At 33.9% G+C, this 22,930-nt stretch overlaps 1 long non-coding RNA gene across 1 annotated transcript in view; it reads right to left on the bottom strand.

Annotated features, from left to right (window-relative positions):
• The window catches only part of LOC148170538 (uncharacterized), a 50,369-nt gene extending 31,824 nt beyond the window's left edge, over positions 1–18,545 (bottom strand). The window contains exons 1-2 of the long non-coding RNA XR_015770391.1: positions 18,386–18,545; positions 18,282–18,327 (exon numbers count right to left, since the gene is read on the bottom strand). This is a non-coding gene — a long non-coding RNA (uncharacterized LOC148170538). The remainder of the gene's footprint in view (positions 1–18,281; positions 18,328–18,385) is intronic.
• Between the last annotated feature and the right edge of the window lie 4,385 nt (positions 18,546–22,930).

Here is a 22,930-nt window from a genome sequence, read left to right as displayed (position 1 = left end):
GTTTAAGCTACATTGCTTTAACAGTTTCTACGAAAAGTCTGTTTCACCCATGAAAAGCCTCTATGCGGGCTCGTGATTGGTCGTGAAGTCATCCGCGAAGCGCGGATCGTGAAAATTCGAAGAAGGCAGGCTAGCGGAGAAAAGATTTAAAAAATATTATTCAAGCAAAGGTACGTATTCACAGGAGTTCGCATTACATATCTTAGCCTACTTAGGATGAAAGTCCAATATAATATTTGCAATACAAAGGAGATAATAAACGACTCTTAATTGAAAATGGTGAATAATCGATTAAGTAGAAACTTTTCACCTGGAGTGTCGAAAGTAGAACGTTCTAGTTCTCGATGCATCGACAGCACTTTCTGGAAAAATTTTAATCCTGACCAAAAAAAAGTGGTTTTTGATACGTTTTTGTAAAGTTTTGCAGATAGAAATTGGTTTTTATGGTAGGGTCCCATTGTGCCGCAGTTAAGTATGCCAACAATGGAGCAATACCGCAAATATTACTCTGTCATAAATAATATGCTGCTGGTCTTGCCCAGGTCCGTATTGTGTAGTGAAGCGTAATATTATCGCAAAATTTTAAAATTCACCTACTTTGAAAAAATAAGTAACTTTTTGTAATCTTGGATCATTCATACAGTCTGATCTTTGGATATGTGATATGTAGCTACTTTAGACTACCTACTTATATTTATTATTGGTTCTTAATGATCTGATAATGCATTTAGAAATATTAAATATTGTCGTCATTAATCTGTAGCAGAATTTATTGTGACAAATTTTTGCCGTTTCACTTTTATCTGTTGAATGATAGCACCAACCCTTACTATTACAACGTAGCTCGCAGGTAGTACTCTCAGCGTGTAAACAATCCCGGCCCTGTGGAATATCGGAACAATATGATTTATTGTGGGTACGGTCAGCTCTCGGAGGGCTGTGGTAATGACTAGATCATTTTTATTTCGCTGTCATAAAAACCAATTTCTATCTGCAAAACTTTATATTAAAGATAGAACTGTTCGGGTGAGTCAGAATCAGAAAAAGTTAAACAAAAAGTAGCAAAAATAGCTTTAACCGTTTTAGAACTGAAACTTTAAACGGAGATTCGGCGGAGTTAAATTTTATTTATTGATTCATTAAGTTTACTCAAGGCGAATTGTGCAGCTCACAAAATTAATGCGTTAAATTTTTTGGTGGTATTATTACACGAAAACATAAATGCAATGGTGAAAAATCCCTGACAATTGAAGCTAAATTGCAAAAACTTCTTGAACAAAATTATTGTTGGAATTGTCTGCTTTTTTCCATAAGAATATCAGGAGCTTGGGACTGCACCGGGTACGATAATTTAAAACATGTTTCATTTGCTTTAAACACACTTGTTTAAAATTTAAACTATTCGAAAAAAGAAATTTTCAGACTTCGTTAGATTCGGTTTTAAAACAGAATATTTTGAAACATAATGAAAAAGTTAAAAAAAAAAATGGAGATAAAATTAAACGTTTAGTTGGCATAATCATACACAAGGTCCGCCAACACTAGTGACTTGGGCCAAAATCGCTATTAATTATGAAGCTATAAAAATTATTTTTTTTTGTACATGACGAGGAAACGGAGCGCTACAAACTGATGTGATCCGTTTTACTCTTGTGTTAACCATATGTGAAATAAACGCAAAAAACTACGTTTTCCAGAAATTTATATTTTTTTATATATTTATTAACTCAGGAGCAAAGATTTCTTGGTTAACTATTATTAATTAAAAGCATTAATAAAATAATATGAAAAGGAATTAACGAAAGTCCATTTTTTCGTTACAGTTGAATGAAACAACCGCTGCCAGATATCAATTTTTATATACAGGGTCCGGCAACACTTGTGTCCACCCCCAAAATCGTCTTTAATTTTAAAGATAAAATTTTGAAAATTTGCATACGCTCACAGTTGACAAAGCTCTAGAAGCTGATGCAAAAATTTGTTTTGTATCACTAATAGTTTTGGCGTCGCGACGCCTTAAAAATGTAATTTTTAGTTAATTGTGAGAGTTTGTGATATCAACCCCTAACTTAATTTTTTTTCAATATAAATGTGTAAAAAATATCACAGCTGTTATTTTAGATTCAATGCAAATTGTCTTCAAAATTTGAGAAAAAAATGCGGTTTTATCAAGTTAGTTTCCAATTTCATTACGTCAAAATTGGGAACTACGTTTACATCCATCTGTCAACATCTTGTGTCACAAATGACATCTATCCTTTGGCTCGCTTTAGATTGTAATAAAAGTCTTAATTGGTGAAATTGTCAGTTTGTGGATGTAAATTAACGATTTCTGGTGTCCATAAAGTGCAACATGCCCGTGTTAATCAAAATTAACCTTCATAAGAGTGAATGAAGTGACTTGTGAAATTTTGGTGTAAACGTAGTTTGCCGCTGCGCTGTCAGAATTTTGAAAACTAACTTGATAAAACAGCGTTTTTTTCGCAAATTTTAAACACTATTTGCATTAGATTTAAAATCAAAACTCGGATATTTGTATCATAGTTATGTTGAAAAAAAAAATTAAATCGCGAATATTTCCGCAAGAACTCAAAAATCGCTAAAAATTATACTTCTTAAGCGTCGCGACGCCAACCAAACCGTGATAAAAAAAAAATTTGCGTCAGCTTCTAGACCTTTGTCAACTATGAGCGTATGCAAATTTTCAAAATTGTAACTTTAAAATTAAAGACGATTTTGGGGGTGGACACAAGTGTTGCCGGACCCTGTATATTGTCACATCGATGTCCTAAATTTAATGTTTACTGAAAATATTTCGAGGGTTTGAGTCAGTTCCTCGTTGCGTAATTAGCTCGACCATTTCGCTGATACTGGGTCACCGAGTGACGACAGACGTCAGCGAAATGGTAAGAGTCAGCAATAACTTTGGTACATCGCAATGTGTCGATGATGATGTCATTTCTCAATATTGAACTTTGCACGAGGAAATGACCTATACCCTTGACGGGAGCAGCACCACTGACGAGAACAAGAACTGGTGGTGTGTTGTTACGATAGTGTCTGGTGTTGTTCCGTCAGGTGTCTGCCCCTCAACCCAATGTCTGTCTTCGAAACGGGTGGACACCAGGACAGACGGAACAGCGACACTAATCTTCACCACCAGCGGCACAAGGGGATCAGCTCATCCCAACGGTTGCCAAAATTTCGGAAAATAGGGCAAAATCACTAACTATTGGGACTGAAATAGTAGTTTTAGGAACTAGTTTTATGAGGTTAGATATTAAGGGCCACACGTTTAATGAACATTTTTTGGTAGTGCAAAGATTGCCACGGGCAATGATTTTGGAAATTAATTTTTTGCTCGCAACACGGGCGTCATTGGACTTTAACAGACGAGAAGTAACTTTGTCGGGGAGTATCAAGATGATGAACTATTTGAAAAATGTGGGCGCGGAACAAATGAAGAGGTTCCGGCCAGTAACGAAGACGACGAAGGGGAGGTCGGAGGAGACCTCTCAGCCGGTAGACTGTTGAGAGAAAAAAGAAGCGCGCAGCTAGATGAGGTGGTATCGAGACCACAATTAGGAAGAAGCACCCCAAGTTTTACAGGATCCTGTTGAAGGCGCCACGAGGGGACGTTCCAATCCCAGGGCCCTATAAGGGATTGAGTCCTCCGGAGGCCGCCATGTTGTGAGGGGGGGTAGAGAAAAATAAAAGAATTCCGTCGTAAAAGAAAAAAAATTTTTTGTTCATCATCGGATGTCAGGTGAAGATCAGGATAAACTCCGGAGTATTATCCATAAGGCGCACCGGCCGTCGATCTTCACAGGACATCCCATAATTCGCGTGACTTGTAACGATTCCATTGTAGCTATTTTCCGTACCCACCTGGGGTGGGATTTATCGGATCATCAATGGAGGAGCCTTCATCACAGTTCAAACCACCTCTATGCCAGGTCAAACGACGGAGGCCAAGATGAGGTTAATGGGCGTACCGGCCAAACTCATGTCTAAAGGCGGTCAAATTGTAGAAAGATTTATAGGTTTTTTGATGTAAGTGAGAGTCGAAAAGCAACTGATTTATCTAACCTATTAGAAGTAATAGAAAAATTTGATATTGCTAATAAATTAATCGGACGATGGAGCTTCAGTAATGTCGGGAGAATTTAATGGTTTACAACCCAAAGTAAAACAAATTGCTCCTCAAGCGCTATTCATTCAATGCCCATGGATTAAATCTCATAATTATACAGAGTAATTTTAAAATAGAGGCGGAAATAAAAATCCATTACAGCTTATTGTAAATAAAGGAATTTGGCAGATTTCGCTTGTTGTGAAGATTATTTTATGCATATCAGTGGCGCCGAGTAAGGTCGAGATATTGGAATTTTTACATTTACCTTAAAATTAATAAAAATCACCGAAAACGTCTTCTACGTATTTCCGTAAATTCGTAATTTTTTTCACTCCTATTTCAAAATCATCCTGTATAATATAATGTCAAATTTATTTTGCAAATATTAATGACCTTGCAGCAATTTTTTTAATAAACACAAAAAAATTAAACAGAGTAGAAGTCAAGGGGTTACCTAACGTTTTCGGCACTAGATGGAATTTCAAATCTCCGCTTGTTAATGTAATTGTAGAACATCGAAACAAGTTAATACAAGTTTTTGAAATAATTTTAGAATCAGAAAAATTTATGATGAACCATGAAACTATAAGAGAAGCTACAGCTTAAAAAAACGTTAATTGCTTACGGAAACTAGGTGACATGGGCGACGTACAAAGAGTAGTAAACCAGTAGTACTCCAATAATTATTAATAAAAAACCTTGTCATTCTTGAAAGACCTCGTGTTAAGGCATCGTTTTAGCAACTTTAACAATATTTTTCGAATTTGCCGCTTTAATAGGTCCATTAAAGTACTCAAATTGGAGTCGTTTATAGGTATCGATAAAAAAACTCAAAATAGGAAATTTTGTTTTTTAAGAATTGGCAGAACTAATTTGTCTGACTGCCACCTGTTTCCTGTCAAGTTCTTGGTCAATTTGGATTTTACAATTCGTGTTTAATAAATTGCTGCGTGAATAAAAAATGTACCTAAATATAATAGATGTGAATACTGTGAGGTTAGGTTACGTTATGTCAAAATTCAGTGACAGTGAAATTCAATAAATTTCAAATTTTAAATTAAATTTGAAAATCAAGTGGCAAGTCGTGGTTACAAAACCATTACCAATCGTGTAACACGGAAACTCTTAGAATTGGAAAATTTAAATTTTTTAATAAAAAAAGGGTGCAAATTCAAAAAAATAGTATAAAGGACTTGTTTTATAATGACATTGGTGCACTTGTCTCACCGGGAACTCGTGCACCAAATTGGCCATTACAAAACACGTAACACGTTCTTTAATATACTATTTTAATTTATAATATCCGCAATTCGTAGTTTTAATTAAGTAATAACTAAAGTAATAATTTGTAAATAGTTTTTGTTTGAAGTACATTTTATTGATGAGTGATAAAAAATAGACAGTGCTGAAATAACATTCGCCCAGAGCGGTTGAAAGTCGTATCTTTCCAACCCTCTCAACCTTATTTCTTCCCCAAACATTTGCCGGATTCAAAATTCGTCTTACTGTAAACTTGATGGTTGACAATAATCTGATTGCGATTGGCAAAAACGGATCTCACCAGAGGGCGCAGTCGATATGTCAACGAAAGGGGGAAAACAAAGTCACATGATTTTGTGTTATGATTATAGGTTATGGTTGTGTTCCGATTTTCTTGCTTTTGTGGAGTTATTTTGAATTAAAGACTTAGTTTTCCGTTTTATTTTAACGTGTTGGAGCTGTATGTTTTGTTCTTGTGATTTTTGGCCGATTATTTCAACTTACTATTTTGTTTTTGTGGTCATAAGAACGTGTGTTATGTAATGTGATTTATGTGTTACTGTTTTTTATTAGGTACTTTTTTTTCTCAGTTTTCCTTCAATAAAGCCATTCATACCTAAATAGAAATATCAATAACAGACATTGATTATTTAGAAAGTAGAGGCAGACTTTTAAAAGAAGGTGATGCTTTGTTTTTAAAGCAAGAAGAGGAAGACGTTTTTGTCTATTCCTAAAATAAATAAAGTGAATTTTGGCCTTCTTATTAATTGTAGCAAGTAACAACAAAGAAAAGTGTAATTTGCAGAAGCTAATAATAAAACATAATACATAATTTCTACATGGTTTTAAGTTGGAAAATTGAATTACTTATTACTTGATTGTATTTATTCACCAACATAATCATCACGCAAAAAGTGTTCGCTACACGCTGACATAAATTTGGTCACAGGCGTTCCAATTTTTAAAGCTGATTTCCACTTTTTTTCACCATTTTGTCTTGAGGGAAGCGGTGAATCGTTATACAGTCACTGCTGTAATTATTACATTGCGGCACGGAACAATAATGTTTTGGTTTGCTCGACATCTTTTATATTGTCGTTAATAAATCAAATACTAAATGGTACCCAAAATCTCCGTTATTACTGCAAATTTTATTGAAACTTTAACACGGGGATATACGACCCCACCAATGTTTTCCCTGATTCGGTAGTTCATAAATTTGATTACAGATGTCGCACCCTTTGCCGTTTTCGCCAATTGATTACAATACACAGCGATAATGAGTTAAAATTCGCTACAAAAATAAAAAATGGATCATTTATCGTGTCACCGTCCAATGGTCTTAATATTGAAAATAGTCCACACTGTATGGCAAAGTTACCAATAATACTTGTCCCGTTAGTCGCAAGAAACTGTCTTTAAACATTTGGAAGCAACTGTACACTAGTAACTCTTGGTTGATTATCTTGCCTGAAGTGACCAAAATTTCAATAACTTGCAATGGTAATCGCCATCGCCAACACGTGTACTTAAAGAAAACCGGTATTCTGGCAATCTTACACAATTGCATAGTCGTAACGAAGAAGATGACGTTAACACCTGGACGAATGGAAAGCATCTTAGTGGTCGCCGCCTTACCCTTACCACAGCCATCCCTGTAAATTCGGCGACGATTGAAATATCAACAAACCCTCCGACGGACCAAGAAAAAACCTTAAAGGAGATTATAGCCGACAATTTTTTATAAAATTATCGATTTAATAATTTAAAAAAAGTTTAAAAATTTAAAGTTAGCAATCAATATCCACTGAAGAAAATTAAAAGACAAATAAAAAAAATAAAGAAAAAGAAAATGACACAAAAAAGTCTTATCTTGTTTTGTCCTAGTAGCTATGTTATGATCACATAGTTAGCCTTAAAGCTTGGACATCTGCATGAGTGTTAACAGGTGAAAAAATCACCATTGGTTGTACATTGTAACAACAAGCAAGTTTAGAACCACTGTCATGTAAAGTTTAACTTAAGATGTATAATATTGTAAATAATTTTTGTAACAAATAAGTACTGAACTTAACGCCGAGTTTGGTGCTCACTACGTTTTAATCACGACAGTTAAGTCCTGTCCTAGAGGTGTGAGACTGCGCCTGTGATTAGAACATTCTACCTATCTCTGACGAGATAAAACATGGTCCTTCGAGCCGGGTCAGAGAAGCTTATCATCAAACTCTTCACGGAGGAAATCAACAAACATTGGCATACACGAGACGCAAGTACTGGATAACAAACGGCAAGAAGTTAGCCAAGAAAATAATAAACAAATGTGAAGACAATTAGCTTCACCGCCAGCGTCAGCGTTTTTGAACACCGGAGTGGACTATGCCGGTGCAGTTCCAGTGCGAACGACAAAAGGAAGAGGAAACAAATCGTTTAAGGGCTACATAGCAGTTTTTGTATGCCTGGCAACAAAGGCCATACATTTGGAGGTAGTCAGTGACATGACTTTGGAATCATTTATGGCTGCGTTCAAGCGATTTATGGCGAGAAGAGGTACTTTCGCCAACATATACTCCGACAATCACATCACATGATTTCAAAATCAGACATCAGAGATCAATTAGCCATTAAGCGGACGCAATGGCATTTTATCTCACCGTCATCACCCCACTTTGGAGGCATATGGGAGGCTGGGGTCAAATCCATAAAGTACCATTTGAAATGAGTGATTGGAGAAGCAACGTTGTGTATGAAGAACTATCTACACTCTTACAAGAAATTGAAGCATCTTAAACTCTCGCCCACTACGCAAATTAACGGACGAGGTGAATGACATATCTGTGCCAACACTCGAACATTTTCTAATAGGAACAGAACTGCTGTTCTCCAGATAATCCAATTGCAATAGAAGACAAAGTGAGTTTAACGGGACGATGGAAACTTGTGCAAAAAATGAGAAAGGATTTCTGGAAGGTCTGAAGCTCAGAGTACCTACACCAGCTACAGCAGATCTACAAATGAAAGGAAAAAACAGAAAATGTCATTGTGTTAATCAAAGAAGATAACATAAGTGTAAGCAAATGGCCGTTACCAAAAATCAAAGAAACTCACAAGGACAAAGAAGGACTTGTACGGATTGTAACACTTACAAAGTCTCAAGGAGTTGAACTGAAAAGATCAATCCACAAATTAATTCCGTTGTTACTTACAATAACTATGTCTTATTTTTGCTCTTATCTTTTTGATAGAGTTGTGAATCCCACATTGCCTAATGACTTCCCTCAGTACATTGCTAAATTGAAAAACTTTGTTGATGTGCAGAATAAAGGTATGCAATACTACAAGAATTGGAGATCACTGATGCAAACCGAGATTGGTGCCCAGTTGTCATGACTCATTTGACACTTTGTGGCTCAAGGTGAGTAGCAATAACAATGCTCAGTCTGGATTAAATAAATTGCACAATTCAATGAAACAGATGCAGCTGAAGAATAGGCAAACAACATCTCAATCAAGGAAAAGATCTCCTTCTCCTAAAACTGGAACAAGGTCATTATCCCCTAAGCATGTACTGCAAACCTAAGATGATTTGCTGAAGTACTTAAGATCACATCAGAGAGAAGATGTCATTAAGAACCCTGGAACTAAAAAATTACCTACTGCAGAGTACTCAATTGTAGCAATAAGTCTAATGGTCTAATAATAATAATTATTATAAAGTCTAAATTAAAGAATTAAGAAAGAACAACATGTTATTAATAAACCAACATTACAGAACATATGAGTAGTAAAATTTTTGTATTAGGATAATTTAAGATTGTAAATTAATTATTGTTACAAACCATACGTACTATTGTAATTGAATTGCGTCAAGTACAGTGGTGTCAGCAATTTATTACAGTTGTGCCATTCAGCAGAAGTCACGCCAGGAAGTCAGATAACACGTCACCACGATAAACACATATTCCGATAAGTTATCTGTTCTGGTCGCCAATATGTTTATCATTAAACAAGAATTTTTGGAAATCTTGCAACAACTAAGTAATCCGCAAGTGACAAACAGTTGCTTAAGTGCAGAATCAGCCACAACAGGGTCATAAACTAACACAACAAAATCAAGAGTGACACAACTGGGTCAGTGCGACAATCAAACAATAATCATCAAGAAGAGATGAAATTAATCAAACTTGCACCTGAGAGAAAATCATCTAATCTACGACGAAAATATTCATGGAGCAAGATGAAATGAATCTAACAACCCGTACATGGTCAAATACAACGTGTTTATAAATGTTTCTAGCATCAAGAGTGGCTATGAAATGTCAAAGAAATTTCCCGATCATCACAAATGTGGGTTTCGATTTGTCAACTGACATTTGCAGTTAGCCTCAAACATGAAGCCAAGTAAGTTTTGAGAAATAAAGTGTTCTCGTTGTGGTTTAAAAAATAAAAATCATAAACTTGGACACAAAACCGTAACTAAAACGTCATTGAAGTTAGTAACATTATAAATAATCTATATTCACTATGAAAACAAAACGGCACAATAGTGTACGACAGGAATTTCAAAGCCACGCTTAATGCTAGAAACATTTATAAACACCTTGTATAAGAAAGAAATCCGTACTTATCTTTAAGCACTTCCATCAAGATCATTTTTGCTCTCACGCCTTGCTGCAAAGTTCATGGAATATTCCATATGTAGCTATTTCCTGTGAACATTGACTTGTCCTTCAAAAAAGTATAAGTACGACAGTTTTCACAAGTGCGCATTGCACATTCCACCTCCTGCTTACCCATCCAAAGTAGGGACTTTATTATTTTTGCAAAATCAACAATATTCTTTATTATAAAAAATATTCTGTAATGTAAACATTCACTTAAAATATTTATTACAAGTGACAACAATGAATAAATTTAATTTAAACATGGACAAATGGTCTCCAGTAAGTATAATATTTTTACTACATACTTAAATAAGTACCTATTAATATTTACAAGTCGCTTTTACAGTTTCCTTATACATGTTTTTTTTTTCAGATTATTATTATCCATAGTGACGATAACGAAGACGAGTCAACAAAGTGAAGAATATTTTATTCAAAGCATGTAAATTATAAATTCCTTTTAATCCAGTAGTTAAAATACTTTATTTCATTTCAGAATGCAGATGAAGTGAACATGAATGGGAAGGCGGAATAATAACTAAAAGAAGGCGGATTAGTACAAGGTGTTTATAAATGTTTCTAGCCACAAGGGTGGCTTTGAAATATCAAAGAAATTTGCCGCTTATTACAAATGTGGGTTTTAATTTTTCAACTGACATTTGTAGTTAACCTCAATCATGGAGGAAAGTAAGTTTTGAAAAAAAAGTTCTAGTTGTGGTTTAAAACCTAAAAATCATAAACTTGGACACAAAACCGTAAATGAAACGTCGTAAGTGGCATTATAAATAATTTTCAGGATAGTTATATTCACTATGAAAACAAAGCGTCAAAGGAATTCCATGACAGGAATTCCAGAGCCATCTTTGATGCTAGAAACATTTATAAACACCTTGTATCTGTGAGTATACTTGTTTCATCCACAATAATTATATAGTTTTTTTTTAAATAATTTTAGTAAATTGAAATTTTGTTCGTTTATTTTGCAGAGTTACGAGGTTCTCAATCATTTCATGAAAAGTGTGGAGCCTCCTAGGGTGCCGCCACCTATGAGAAGTTGTTACCAGTTCCGACAACTTCAAGGGGTGAAAAGAAAAGTGTTCTTAAAGAAAGCTCTGGTAAAGATTAAAAAAAGTCTGTGCATCCTTCCTCACAAAGCTCCGGTGAGAAAAATGATAAGGCAGAAGATTCCACAGCATCCACACTTAAAAGTTGTTGAAGACGATTGGTGATAGAAAAACGAAAACATTCACATCACTTAGAGAGCATTCAACAACCCACCCCATCTGCTAAATTAAAAAGAATAAAAGTTTCTGCGAGAGAAACGACAAAAATTGTCTCAAGACGCTAACAAACTGAACTGTCAAATAAATATATGTAACTTAGTAATAGAAAAAAAACATTTCTCAAAATTTATGAATAAAAATCATCATTCATATATTATTCGAAACAAAATTATCAAAGTAACCATAATCAAAATGACTACAGATACATATCGTTCGAGACAAAACGCCCAAGATAATCAAAACAAAACAAAAATCAATTGCAAAGAGATAACGTGGGTAAAAACAGAACTCTTCAAGGTATTGAACCAATAGTCGTTCGTACTCTCAGGCCCGATTGCAGAAACGTGGATTAAATTTTTAGTTCAAAACTAAAGCTTTAGTATACAATTATACGTCAAATTCGATAGCAGAATAATATTTTTTGTTTGGGGTTAAATGTAGTCCGTGACTAAAATTTAGTTCTGAACTATAGCAAGTACTAAACTAAGTATGAATTGCACAAACGACTTAATCTTGCATTAAACGATATAGTCTGAGAGTAAACATAATCCTACAAGGTTGATGGATTATAGGACGAACTATATTGACAGGTCTAAGAAAAATCTTTTAGGTTATGTGGTTTTGCGACTTGTGGATGTTGAAATAATCGCTTTTGAAAGAGAAAAAATCTCTAGACGACTTTTTGACCAAAGTTTGATAAACGTAACACCCTACAGGGTGATTTTTTAAAAACGGCAGGCGTTGTGGAATTTTTATTTATGAACCGATTTCAAAAATTAAAGAAACAAATTAAATGGTTTTTAATTTACTATAAACTGATGATTTTAAAATTTTTCTAAATGTCTTAGTATCTTTTGGGCGATATTCAACTTTCTTATTTTAAATTGACACCCATATTTTATTTTGCATAATTTGGAAAATATTTATTAATTTTCTTGATTCAGAAATGTGTAGTATGTTCTACTTTTACAAAAAATATTTTTAAAAAAATTATCAAAAATGAAAAAATTTAGGCAATAAAACTTAATAAAATCTACGTGCGTGCTGTCAAATAACACAATACCGTTATTGTAACGTCAAAAAGCCGCAAATAACAGAAAGGATTGGCAATATTTTTTGAAATTATTCATAACAAAAGACAATAATAATTACAAATTAGAAAAAAACATCTACCTAATTTAATTAAAATACTGTTGAAACTCCATCCCGTTTTTTTCATTGCACAATTGACACCATGCACTTAGATTTTATTAACTTTTATTGACTATTTTTTTCAATTTTGATATTTTTTTTTTAAATATTTTATTACACATTTCTGAATCAAGAAAATTAATAAATATTTTCCAAATTATGCAAAATAAAATATGGGTGCCGATTTAAAATAAGAAAGTCGAATATCGCCCAAAAGATACTAAGACATTTAGAAAAATTCTAAAATCATCAGTTTATAGTAAATTAAAAACCATTTAATTTGTTTTTTTAATTTTTGAAATCGGTTCATAAATAAAAATTCTACAACGCCTGCCGTTTTTAAAAAATCACCCTGTATATGTATGTATAAGGTAAAAAATCGAAAAACTAATTAATTACATCAAATTCTAGGCATAAGTTCTCTATAATAGTCTGAATAAAATTTTATTACGCCGTACTACAATTCATCACTAATTGCAATTAGCGAACGCTTCGAAGAAATATGTTTCTAATTTTTTTCCATTATCGTAACTTTGTTATTTCCTCAACGATTTAATTAGTTTTCATAGTGTTTGATATTGATTAATCATCGATTAATCAGGGATTGTTCACCTGGAAGTGTCGAAAGTAGAGCGGCTCACAGTCCACGGTGGAGCAATCCTGATGTGACAATTAGTTGTGGATGCATCGACAGCAGAATACGGTTGCAAACCAGAGACCGTAAACCAGTTACGTTGGTTGTAATGTTTACGAACAATAGATTTAGTTAACATTTTTAGCATCACTGTGATATTTAATTCAATTTAATATTATATTAGATAGGCTTTTATGAATAAACGATAGTATTGATAGAACCAAGGTGGTTGTCATTACTCACCCCTTCAACAGATATAGAGAAAAACTCTCTAGAATGGTGGTTTCATTAATTGAAGGAAGAGAAGGCAATTTAGTATTTTGAACATCTCAATTCAGAGCATTTTAAAATGATAAACTCGAGGATAACCTTATTCTAAAATAGAGTATTGGTCGGAACTTTGAGATATTAAATTATGTATAATTTTACAAATGAAAATTCATTTCTACATATGATTTGAAAGTCTTGTTAGGAAATGTTAGAAATATCGCTATTATCCCCATAATTCCTTAGTCGTGCCAAGATCCAGTTAAAATGACATTTTATAACCTGCATTACAATATTTACATAAGAAATAATTTTAAATTTACGTATTTTTTTTTTGTTTTCTAACCTGCAGTACCCCCATTATTTGCAATCTGGTTCGTTCACAATCAAAAACGTTTTATCCTAAGAGTCAGATGATGAGCAAGATAGTGGTGCAGGTGAAATGAAAGTAACAAATTACAAACAAGGCATCGCTATGATAACAGATTTACAAAAAATTTCTAAATATTAGTCAGACTCTACTGCAATAGATATATTATCTCAATTCCAACTACATTTTGAAGACGTAATTTTTACGAATACCCGTCAAACCACATTGTTGGAATATTTTAATGTTGAATAATCGCAGTTTAAACTAATTTTTGTTAAAATGTTGTTACTTTAAAATAAAATTTTACAAGATTCGAAAAAGCGTGTTATTTAGGTCAATATAAATAAAACGCATATAAGCTGTAAGTTCAATTTTCTCCCTTAAGCTGACACTCCCCTTCAGTGGACAGATCGTCACAGTCCCAACTGTGTCCGCTCAACAGAGATTTCACTGTATGTTGACTGTATGTTTAATTTATTAAACGGCAAGATCAGCAGAGCGGACAATCACCTCGACAAATTGCTAAAATGCAGTTTTTTGTTTTTACATTCATTTGTAGTAAATTTGCTCTTGCAGCATTGAATTTTATAATCCGGTCTTATTGGAAAACCTCACCTGGCTGTCAATAAAGGAAAAGGTCGTTATGGCCCCCCATTTTGTTTTTAGCTTATAACATTTGAAATAAGAGGTTTATAAATTAATTTTTTACGTTGAAACAATTAGACATTATCAGCTTATTCGTGTTAGAGTAAGTATTTAAAGAAATCCAATTATTTTGAACGTTTTGCTCGTCATGTAATAATGTAATATTTTAAATAATGCAACTGTAAGAAGTCATTGAACATGCTAATGAACGCAATTCTGCATATTCGGCAAAAAGATGGATAGAACGATGTGGTCACCAATGGGCCCGTTTAGCATATTTCAAATTAATAGAAAAAACTGTATGTTTCGATAGCAAATGGTGATCTAAAGACCTCCTGAAATTTTGAAAATCATTCATCAATTAGATCCGGAGTTATACGGCTGGGAATTTTGAAAGTTCTGAATATGTCGTGTGACGTCACACCACGGTTAATTCAGCGCGGGCAGTGGGCAATTCGCATGGTTCTGGGTGAAAGAAAATCATAGCACCTAAACGGCTTAAGATAATTGGTTGAAATTTTTAGAGTTAATGTTTTTTAACTTGCTTTATTTAATTATGCAAAAAAAAAATTATCTTGAAGTATAAGAACAAAAATAAATAAAAATACAAATACAATTTTTGAAGTTTCTCAATTTGTTATCAAAAATTTTCATAAGTAATATAACGAGTGGGCTCGAAATTGTCGGAAATTTTTCCGACAGACGAGTAGTTTTTTCGACGATCAATTGTCCGGAGAAACAAACTACGAGTACTGGAGGAAAAATTTCCCACAATTTCGAGCTCCCGAGTTATATTCGTCATGAGAATTCAACGAACTGACAAGCAACTGACAGCTCGCGTGGTATTTTCGCGTGGAATTTTCACTCTCGCGTGGTATTTCCGCTGAAAATTTCACTAGTGAAAATTTCCAAAAAAAGTTTGCTCTGATTGGTTTATTTGAAAAAATAAATGTCTCTTATTGGTCGAATCTATGGTGAGTTGAATTCTCAAAAAAACATTAAAAAATAGGTAATTTGTATACGGAATGGTTCAACGTGATTTTCTCAAAAACAACAAATGATCGGAATTTGAAATTTTGGGTATAAAAATAAGCCTACAAAACTAATCGAGTGAGAGTATGTATTCATATTTTAGGGATACACGCACAGTAGGGCGGCGGTGGAGCGGAAAAATCTTTTTCCGAAAGTGACATTTTTGATAAGATGTTCTATGTATTTAACACTTTATGAGTTATAAAATTGCGGTATAATAAATAATAATTTTTGGATTTTCTATGTCTAAAATTGAGAAACTGTAAATCTGTCACTCAATTTTGTCACTCAGGAATTTGTTTTTAAAATTATTTACCAAAATCTATTTTTTATTTTATATATTAGTATCCAATACATGTATACTTTGATTTATAAAATATTTTTACTTATTTCACCAAAAATCCTCATTCTTTCATGATCGTCGTACTTTTTTTGACCTACAAAGAAGCTCCGGTTTCCTTCGTTTTTGGACTAATCAATTCCTGTTCTAAATAATACTGTGTACAAATCGTCGAATTTAGGATGAACATTATGGGAAAAACAGTGTCAAAGGAGCAAAGTTTCTAGCCTGCAAGTCCATTTCCTCAACTTTCATAAATTCGGCAGCGTGCTGATAATGACATTATCAGTTATCACTTTTTATACAAGCCCGTCTGATCAAATACCGGTATGAAGCCATCCAAAACGGTGCTAAAAATGTTGGATGCCCGATATTTACGAGCTACAGACCGTCCAAACTAAATGTGAACAAACACGCGCATAGAAAAGGATAGTCGCTACCATAGGTGTCGAGAATAGGAAATTTGAAGTCATAATAACGTTGCAGTTGCAGGCTTTCGCAGACAACAAGAAAAAAACTCTTAAGATGATTACTTTTGATTGCGCGTTTTATAATTTATAATTTAAAGGTGCCTTTAGTAAAGGTTTGAAAACGTGTAAATGAAAAATTATACTGTTATGCTCCTCATAACACGACGCCACTGCCACTACTTAACGCGGCGAACAGCTGATTTGCGAGGCTGCGTATTGTGAAATTTGTTGGTGCGCATCCGTTTGTTTATTCACATTTAGTTTGGATGGGCAATACAAGAAAATTATATTGCCGAAAAAAAAGTGCTATTTTTGTAATGCACTATCACAGATACTTGGGCAAGTTTGAAACAAAAATGATTGGAGTATTTATGTAATGTATGTATTTATTTACGACTTCACCTGTGCCGTTAAGAATGACTAAAGTTTTTTCAATTGTGTTGTATATCTGCATTTTTGACAGTCAAATATTATGTGGTAAAACGCCGGGTTTCATTATGATTTTACCACTTTTCGTTTTTAAGAACATATAATTTTCAAAATCTTCTTCTGACTGTATTAAAAAAATGTGACAACAGTCTACTGCCTTTATTTAAAACAAAATCACTTTGCCGCATAACTCGTTAACAAGTTATTCTTGTTTTTTCATTTTGAAGAAGACTGATAAATTGTGTAGCAGGTGCTATTACCGATGTGTTTCTATTTACATTGGGAAACCACATATCTTTTGTATGGCATTTTTTTAAATTCACATTATAATGCAAAATACGCTAGGCTCTCGGATATTTAAAACAACAGTAATTTGGAATCAGTAATGCTGAAATGTCTCAAATCTGACATCAGTATGGAGTGCGCCTAGTACCGTGGTGTGACGTCACGGCTAGCCACGCCCCGTTTCCCAAATCTACACTTTTGGGATTTTTTTTAAGGGTGAAAGAATTGCTGAAAAAATTTAATTTTTTGGGAATCGGTTATTTACGCAAAGTACTTTCAAATTATGAAATAAAAAAAAAACGCTGAACGGGCCCATTGCTGACACTATTTTAAATTTCCTAGGACGAGATTCGATTCCTTACAGAAACACAAAAATATGGAGTCTTTCATTACATTGTTGTTCGAAATATGTGGAAAATGTCGATGAAGCTTTAAGTTTCCAGATAAAACAGTGTTGGTTTCAGGTTTTCAAGTTTATTTCAAAGACATTTAGATTACGCAGATTAGCACATAAAATAGAATTGTTGATAACCACATATTTGTTGCCGCACAAATTTTAAGAAAAAAGTTATTTTGGTGGTGAACAATTAATATTTAGTTAAAAATTATTTAACTGCCCGTTTTTTATTTTGCATATGAATCGAAATTTATGCCAAAAAATGTTAAAAGTTTATAATTTTGAACAAACTATGTCATGATTCCTGACTGGTGCAGACTACGCTTTGGAACGCACAATTGCCCTAAGAAAATCAGTTCAAAAATAACAAAAAAGAGCAAGATCTTCTCTCAACATCTTTTAAGGCTTTAGGGCTTTGATTTGATAACAATTGTTGGCAACCTCTGTAGAACTGCAACGTGTCTTGCCCGTAATTTTTAGCTACATTCTAAACATTTTACGCTGTGTATATATCATGTGAGCCACAAAATTTTTGTTTAGGGTAGGCCATGAAAGAAAGAAACAAACATAAAAGTCATGTCGGAGTGAAATTTTGTTTTTGATATAACCTCAATGTTTTGATAAAAATATGTAACATTACAAGGTACCAACCAATAAGAGAAAATGTATCGTGTGTCTACAGAATCATAATGTATTGAAAACTAATTGAAATTAAATCAAATGATAACTGTCAAACTACTGTCAAATTTTTTTCTCGATTTACGTAAATTTTCTCAAAGCCTATCCTAAAAAAAATTGTGGATCACACGTTACATTGAAACCGAACAATGTCCCAAAAACAACATTAGAAATATTAATAAAACTAATAAGATAAAAACTCACCTAAACCACCGAATGGCTCAAACGAACTAGAATACGTGGAGCTTATCTGAAATAAAACAAAGTTGCAGTTAACGTTCAAATTTACAGCTTGTTGGACTTCTTACCTTGTTTAATTCTACAAGAATAAATGTTAATATCACTCTACTTCTCTTAAACCACTAACAATAACTCAAAAATGAAAAATTTCGCGTCTCATAACCGGATCAAAGTACAATACAGAATAAAAAATGTTCATTACAATGTTCATTAACTACAGCACCCCCACTTCGCATAATATGAACGAATTCACGCTACCAATCCCGCTACCAATCCACTTGAAAAATTTCCCTTCTCGAAAGACTGTATTACTGGTTGCATATAATACATGATACATGAATGAAGTATAAAACAAACCCAACACCGCACTCTCCCAGCACTTTACAAACGTCAACGTCGTCGATAGTGACGTTTTGGTGATAAAATCAAATAGGTCAGCTGCCTAATTGACAATTTGATTACACAAAACGGCTTTTCACGTTGTGCCGAGTCTTTTTATTAAATCCTTTAAATGTCAAAAATTTGACAACTAAGGTTGCGGTGTTGGTGGTTTTTTAAAGTAAAAACGGACTTTAGTTGGTACGGTGAGAGATTGAATGACAGAAAAGTCACTAAATCTGCGCGATAAAAAGTGTACCATACGCGCAAAATTTAAGGCTCTACGCTACGCATATACCCGGTATATGGCTTACGATTTTTCGTTTTTGAAGCGCATTTTGGACTTTGAAAAGTCGTTCGACCTCTGTATGTATGCGTCTCAGGTAGAGCTATGGAAGTGACATCTTCGAATTTTGAAAAAGTGAAAAATTTGACTTTAATTAATTAAAAACTGAAATTCCCATTTTTCGTTTTTAAGGAATATAAAGCAACCTACAAAGTTAAAAAAAAAATACCAACATGTGGATAATTAAAACCTCTATGGAGATGATATTTTTGTTTTTGTCATTATGCTATAATTTTGAAGTTATTAATAAAAAAACAAATTAAAAATAGGCAACCAACAGTACAACTAACGCAAATCATCTTCAAATCTCATAATTTACGACCGCTTACTAGGGGTCACTGACGTTCCGCTCAATTGTAATAAACTGCTATCGGGTATATAAAAACAGGTAAAGACCCAACTGGCCGCTCTCGGCAACAAACATCGAAGACACTTGTAGCAAGTGTATTGAGAATTAATATTTTTTTATCTCTGATACAGGATCCGGCAACATTTGTGGTCACCCCCTAAATTGTCTTAGAGGTAAAATTTTAAAAATTTACATACGCTAATAGATAGTCGAAGAAGCTCTAGGAGATGACGCAAAAACTTATTCTTTATTACCGATAGTTTTGGCGTCGCGACGCCTTAAAAGTGTAATTTTTATCTATTTGTTAGGGTTTTTGGAACCATTCAATACATATATTTTTTTAATATAAATGTGTAAAAAATATTTTAATTGTCTTTTTTGATTGTACGCAAATTGTGTTTAAAATTGTGGAAAAATGCTGTTTTATCACTTATCAGTAAGTGTTTATACCAAAGTTGTATTTTATTGGTATAGCGCAGGGTCCTAATTCTACGTTTATCGGAGAATTAGGTAGTTTTGTTGAAGCACTTGATGAATGAATAAAACTCTATTTTTATTTTAAATAACGAGGTATATTAATAACGTAAATGGTAAATTGGGTGAAGTATTACAAGAATTGATGTGATTATTGAACGGTGGTTGAATTGGTACTTATTCTCTTACAACTATACAGAAAAATCTTAGAAAGAAGTAAAAGAAGAGAGGGTAGTTTTATGTAGATGTGATTGGTAGGAAGTGAAGAAGTGGGAATCAGTAGCAGGTGGCGGACTAAGGGTTCGGGACTTTCTCACGCCTTTGCAGGTGGCTGGATCAGAGTTCAGGAATGTTCATGCTTATTAGTAGTAATTAAAAAAGTATTAATATGGTCAGACCAACAGGATGTAAAAAGTAATAAAATCAGAGTTGGGGATCAAGACAGGGGTGCGGTTTAGACAAGACGAAATAGCGAAATATTAAGAATTACATACGAGTCTGATTAGAGTCGCAACACTCCCCCGGTTGAGAGGTAACGATCAAAAGTGACATAAAGATATGTTAATAAATGTGATAACATTTTCCACACGAATAAAACATGATAAAAAAGTGAGAACAATAAACATTATTGTAACCTAGAATCATCCTTAACTATCATGCAATATGAACCAAACTTATGGTTAAGGATTGAAAATTGAAACATTTTCCATACGATAAAACGTATGATAAAAAAGTGAGGACAATAAACATTATTGTAACCTAGAATCATCCTTAACTATCATGCAATATGAACCAAACTTATGGTTAAGAATTGAAAATTGAAACATTTTCCATACGATAAAACATGATAAAAAAGTGAGAACAATAAACATTATTGTAACCTAGAATCATCCTTAACTATCATGCAATATGAACCAAACTTATGGTTAAGAATTGAAATTGAAACATTGAAATAAAAATAAAAAATAAAAATTTCATTACAGTAAATTGACAAAAATGTAAAATTGTAAAAAGAGCATTACACATTTATATTGCGATTGAACAATAACGTAGACGTTTTTACGCGTACTCACTCCGTCTGCACTTGGTTTCACTCGCGCTAAACACCATTGAAGTGGTGGAAGATGATCTTTGGGGATGACCACCATAGACCCTTCGGTGATGTCATGCTGACCCTTGGACCATTTGTAGCGAACGTTGAGTTCATGTAGATATTTCTTGTGCCACCTAATCCAAAATTTTTGTTTGACCTTTTGAATGTAGCGCCATTTAGTTAAACGATTTGATGGCATTGATAACAAGTCCTGTTTTGGTAAAATTGTATGCGAATCACCAATTAAAAACTGAGCGGGAATTAGGACAGATAAATTGTTTGGGTCGGATGACATAGGAGTTAGTGGGCGGGAATTTAGAATACCTTCAATTTCTAGAGACAAAGTGTTCAACTCTTCAAACGTAAACAACTTAGATCCGATAACTTCCCATATTCCACGGACATGTGGGGACTGTGGCGATATGAAATGACAAATAATATTCTTTTCCGCGAGCTGTTGTTGTACCAATTGATTAGGTTCTTCTGATGACAGTAGCTGAACAAATTCATTCATGTCAGTGTTTGCGCCAACAAATTTTGTGGTGTTGTCAGAGTAGATCTTTGCAAATTTACTGAAACTTGAATATCGATGAAGAATCTTGTCGTGATTTGGAGAGTTTAGTAAACACGTAGATTTCCGTACTTCCGGTAACGTGTCGACGTCAATGTTGAGATTTACTTGATCTGGCCATTCATTTTCTCCCCCGGATAGCCACACCGGGCCTTGTCGCCATATTTTCATTTTTTCAAATTCTGCAGATGAGAAATCGCACGAAATAAAATCTGCGGGATTATCCTGTGATCGAACATGTCTCCATTCGTTTGAATTAGTTGCGAAAAAAGTGTGTCCGCGCGTTTGATTGTTATGTTGAATTAAACGATCATATTTGGTAGAATTCTTGTTTTCGCGCAGTTTTATGTTAGTTTGTTGATTAATTGAAACTGAGTCAGAGCAGTTTCCGCGTTTTTCTAGAAATTCTATGAGGTTTTTGTAAGTAGGCATTTTGTTGTTTGTTAACGTAGTTTCCCATTGATACTTTGTCGTTTCGCTGACTTTAGATAACAAGAGATAAACGATGCACCCGTTAGAATCATCGTTGTCTTCGCCTAGAACTTTTAATGATTGGAGATGCTGCCGAAATGTATCAATAAGTTCCTCTAACGCGGTGGGTGTGTCTCTTGATAATTTCGGGATATTGTGAAGAATTTCCCAGTGACGTAATATGCCTTTACGCAAATTGTCGAATTTGTTTTGTAGTAGTTTCCATGCGGCTATGTAATTTTCTTGCGTTGTTTCGAGCGCTTCAATGATTCGCGCTGCTTTACCCGAAAGAGATGACTGTAGATAATGCATCTTATCAATATTTGAGATATTTTCGTTGTTACCGATACGTGAAAGAAATTTGTCGCTGAAAGACTGCCAGTGTTCAATGCTACCGTCAAATTTCGGTAAACTTATTTCAGGTAGTTTAATTGTTTGTGGAATATTGGTAGTAGTTGAAGAATAATTGTTCGTAGTACTTGGAGTTATGGCTTTTGTATTAGAAAGAGTTTCTTCGGCTTTTTTAATTAATTTTCGTGCAGTCGTGGCGACGTTGTAATAGTCGTTTTCAAAATCGTCGAGTTCTTTGTCATGAATTTCGAGATTATCAAAATCTTCTTCGATTAATTCGTTATGAATTTCATTAAATACTTGGAATTGGGCAGTGATACTTTCCATCCTGACTTGGATGGAATCTGAATCCGGAGATTCCTTTTGAGTTTCCAAAAAAGTGCTGAAGCGCGTTAATCTGGCTTTTATTTGACCGCGTTTAGCCTTGAGAGTTGATACATTGGGCTTTGTCATGATTGCGTTAGTTACAATCCGAAATTGATAAAGACAATAGGGAGATAGAGATGGATAATTGGCAATAAGCAAAACAATCCTACCTTGCGTTGCTTATGAAGGTGGCCTTGTTGATTGCTTGTCGAGT

Source organism: Gnatocerus cornutus, chromosome 7, assembly GCF_029298725.1.
Source record: "Gnatocerus cornutus isolate USDA-ARS CGAHR chromosome 7, icGnaCorn1.1, whole genome shotgun sequence".
Taxonomy (NCBI): domain Eukaryota; kingdom Metazoa; phylum Arthropoda; class Insecta; order Coleoptera; family Tenebrionidae; genus Gnatocerus; species Gnatocerus cornutus.
This window is presented reverse-complemented; position numbering and strand designations above follow the sequence as displayed.